This window comes from Podarcis liolepis (assembly GCF_965112155.1).
Source record: "Podarcis liolepis genome assembly, chromosome: 3".
Taxonomy (NCBI): domain Eukaryota; kingdom Metazoa; phylum Chordata; class Lepidosauria; order Squamata; family Lacertidae; genus Podarcis; species Podarcis liolepis.
In genome coordinates this window covers 43913670-43917879 of record NC_139557.1, presented here as the reverse complement: position 1 = coordinate 43917879, position 4210 = coordinate 43913670, and the positions used below count along the sequence as shown (strand labels likewise).

General features: G+C 35.2%; 1 protein-coding gene across 10 annotated transcripts in view; it reads left to right on the top strand.

Moving 5' to 3' along the window:
• SYNCRIP (synaptotagmin binding cytoplasmic RNA interacting protein) overlaps window positions 1–2589 on the top strand; it is a 20002-nt gene extending 17413 nt beyond the window's left edge. For all 10 annotated transcript variants that reach the window (XM_083497537.1, XM_083497541.1, XM_083497538.1 and 7 more), the window contains one exon: window positions 1–2589. This exon is cut by the window's left edge. The gene's annotated coding sequence lies outside the window, so the exon portion shown is untranslated.
• Window positions 2590–4210: the final 1621 nt, after the last annotated feature.

Here is a 4210-nt window from a genome sequence, read left to right as displayed (position 1 = left end):
GGATTACACCAGAAGCTTGCAGTGGAGTAATGGTAAGGAAATCAAGCAACCTTAAGTATCGCGGCTGTATAGGAGCAAATTATTTTGTAGAAGATTCTTCGTGCGAAGATCATGGAATCAAATATGGGACACTTGGACTTTGATATGAATTTCTATTAAGTTTTCTCTGCAGTGCAAATTATAAATCTAAAGCTAATATTTTTCCCAATGTGTACAACAAATTCTTTATCTCTAGCATGGCCTCTTAAATAATGAAATCTTCTTAAAAATGAAAAACAAAACAAAAACATCTACTTAAAGTAGACCTTTCCCTGGTGTTTTTAAAATGGATTCCAAAAGTGGTATTCTCTTATCACACTGAGAAATCTAGTGCAGTGATAGGTGAATATCACAATTGGCATCCTTAACTTTTTATTTCTGCTCATGAAGGGTTAATCATGGTTGTCTATATAGTAATCACTTTGAAATGTGTTCAGATACAGCAGTTTCAGGTGTAATCATCAGAGCTGGTTAGTCAGGCATTCCAGATAGTGGTTCTTTTCAGAACCTTTTTTAAAGGGTTGGTTAACTACCTCAGTAGCAGAGGATTGAACTATACCCTATCTGTACTGTACATAGAAATTTTTTGTAGATAAAATCAAGGCTTGTTTAATTATGACATGAGGGTAAAATGTATACCAAATGTAACATTCTTAGTTGCCTTTAATTTCAGAGGCTTTGTAAAAGAATCCCTCCTGTTCATCATAACAGGCCTTGTTTTTGTCGTATTTTGTGGCTGAAAAAGCAGCCTTGCTTCTTCAGATATTGTAGTTATTTGGATGTATAATAGTTTAGCAAGATGTTACTTTTTGTAAGACATCAAATGTTAAAAAAGTGCATCAGCAACTTGTACTAAATACTGCAGTGTCCCTTTATAAAAGGTCAGACTAAAACTGACAACTGTACAGTGAAGCCTGACATTTGGATATTTTGAAGTTTTTCATAAATCATAGAAGATAGTATATGGCTGTAGTTTAGCTTTTTAGGTAAAGGTATGTTTTCTCATTAGTGCATTTCTTATTGCTGATTGCTGTAAAAACAAGCAGATCAGCTTTCCATTTTCTCTTTATGCAGATCATGATAACCTGTAGAGTAGAATACAATCATTTGTGCTATGTTTTAATTTTCTAAAGCACCTTGATGACAGTGAGTGTTAAGTGGTGAAACATCCTCTATTGAATCACCCTTCCAAAAAGTTCTGTCAAGTCTAAATATGCATAGGTAAGATAAATAAAACTATGATTTAATATGGGTTTGGCAGAAAGAGCTTCCCTTATACCCTTCCCAAAGGGATACTGCAGTTGTTACATACCCGTAGGCACCACAATAAGAACTGAGACACCGAATTAAGGTTTTATACACACCAGTTCCCCAGTAAATGAAAAAATTAACAAAAAATAGATGTCATATGTTAAATGCTCATTGCAAACAATCATTTTGCATTCCTGCAAATAAAATTGTTTTATACTGTAAGCTGGAGGCAAGTGTAACTTATTTTTGTAATAAAGTTTTTATTTTTTTTATGTGTCATTAATATAAATGTGTGTTAGTGCAGAAATCTTCTGGTTTAAAAACTCGTGCGCACACATTTCAGTATGTTTACTTGTATTTACATTTTTTAGAATAGTGGTTTCCAGTAGTCTGTCTCTCACATTAATTGAATTTTTGTTACCTTAATAAATCATTTTAGTATATTGTATGTCAATTACTGGGATAGCTGGGACATAAAGTGTAATTTAAAATTTGTCAAGTATTCATGGGAATATGTAAATGTGCCTTGCTAGATAAGAAGAAACTAAGTGGCTGGATGGTAAAAAGTCACTGCTTAATGAGACACCTGCTGCCACAGTTTCATATACTGCCCATGGTAAAGTTCTACTTTCCATATTTGAGTAAGAAACATGAGTGTTGCATCAGCTTCTGAAATCTTAAACTTGATAGGATGAGGCTCATGGAACGTAGGTTTGCTAAATGTAGCCTTAAATACAACTTTGATTATATTGTAATCCTTGGTGCTGGCAGTCCCAGTGCCAAGGAGGTTTAAATGCTCCCTTCAATGAGGCTGTTGTGCCAACTGGCATCTTTACTGTCATAGTCTTATGAAGAACACTGTCAAGGTGTTTATGCCAAATTTGATCTGATATCTAATGGAGGTGTAGGAAGAGGGAGAAACCTTCTGACTAAATCTTCCACATTTCTCCCATTGCTGGAAAACAAACTTCTTGTAGGCTTTCAAGCATCACTAATTTTGGCTTGGGGAAGAAGGGATATTAAAAACTTGGTGTTTTTCAGAATTGTGTACTCAGTCAATGCAAATGCAAAATGAAATTTGACAATATGCAAGATAAAATTGAGGTCAGATGGTCCTCAATTTCAGCTGTAAAAATTGTTGGGTTGTGGGGGTGCATGTTAAAATTGACTGGAAGTGGTCTGTATAGTTTGTAAAGCAATGGTGAGTAAGAAGTACCAGAATCTTGACAGTGTTCTTAAATAATGATGAATTCAAGCCATTATGACTTTTACAATTAAATATTATTTGCACTGTTCTGACATTGGTGCAGTTTTTTTAGCATTATAATGAAAAAGCGACAGTAAAATGCATGTGGAAACTTGTATTGTGAAAAACGATATTTTAAAAAGAAATGTTAACATTGAAAATTTTAAAACAATATGTGAAGGGAATAAGCTTTCACAATTAGAAACTAAAGGTGCTGAATCATGATTTTAGATTATCTTTGACTGGTCACTTTAGGTGTTGATGTTACAGACCACATCAAGCTTTAGTGAAGTTATTGGGACATGATGCTTATATGGATATCATACATTATATTGGCATGGTAACACAGATTTACTGTTACGTTGTAGCAGAAATTCTGGTGGTATTCAGTTCTGTGCCAGCTTATACTAATGAGTCTACATATGTTCCAGAACTGATGAAGATAGTTTATGCTAGTTATTACTACAACTTATTTCTTCTCTTTAAGATACAATTTCCCATGAACTTGTGTTGACATAATTATTCCCAGTTTTGCATAGAATGCCATTCAGCGTAAGTGAAGCTGATAGCGATATTTCTGGTGAGGACTGGAGAAAATAAATAAGCAGGGGTATGTACATTTGATAGACTTTTTTATAGAAAGTGACTTGAGCTGACAACTAGTTCAGTTGCTGAAAAGAGAAGAGAACAGAAGTGCCTTAAAGGCATTGTGAAATTCCCTTTTGTCTATAAACAAAGATAATTCCTTTGGAAAGCTTCAAAAAGCTTTTCTGTATATTTCACATTCCCTGTACATATGCTTCTCATATTCAGTTATGTTATATGAAGTAGATTGGAGAGGTAGTTGTAAACATTTCACATTACAGTACAAGCTAAACACACCCTGGCTTGAAAACAAAAATGTGAATCTTGTACAAATTGAATAGTAATATGTTCGTAATATGTTAAGTAACCTTTGATCGAGTAAAGAGATTGCATGGGCTGTTTGCAGAAATGTGAAGCTTCTCTAACTTTGCAATTCTGAAACTGACCCAACAGGGGTCTTCTACACTGGCTTTGTTCTGAGATTAGAGGATAAAAGCTGAAGGTGACTGGCTGGATGCTGCAGTCTTCCATCTTGCACAGAAAGTTGTGGCTGCTAAAACAGAGGTCTTTGCCAGTGAGTACAACTGCTGCCACTTAGTGTGCCAATAAAACTACTCATTTTTGTAGCCATTATATCACTGGATGAAAGCACCCTCCTAGCAAAACTTTAGGATAAAAGGAGGGTTCTGCTTTCTGAAAATAATACATGTTTGGAATTCTCTGAAAAGATGTAGTAAAGGAAGAACTGAACTAATAAGAATTGTTGGAACACAGCATTCCTTTTGGGATATTGCTCAACTTTAATGAAATGAAATAGCTTCATTATATATAAAGAGGCATGTTATCCTAATATTTAAATAAGAGAATTGCCTGAAGATGGTGGCACGATTCTCTGCTGTTCTGGATGCGTGGCTCAGGCAATGGATTACAGGTAAGCAAGTACACGAGGCTTGATTCAAAGCTGCTTATTCCTCCAGAACAGATGGGGTGGGCAGACTGCAGGGGGAGTTGGCAAAAATTGCCTCCTCTATTTATGGATGCCTCCCACTGGAGCAATACTTCTGGGAGGACCAATTGGATTCCTCCCTT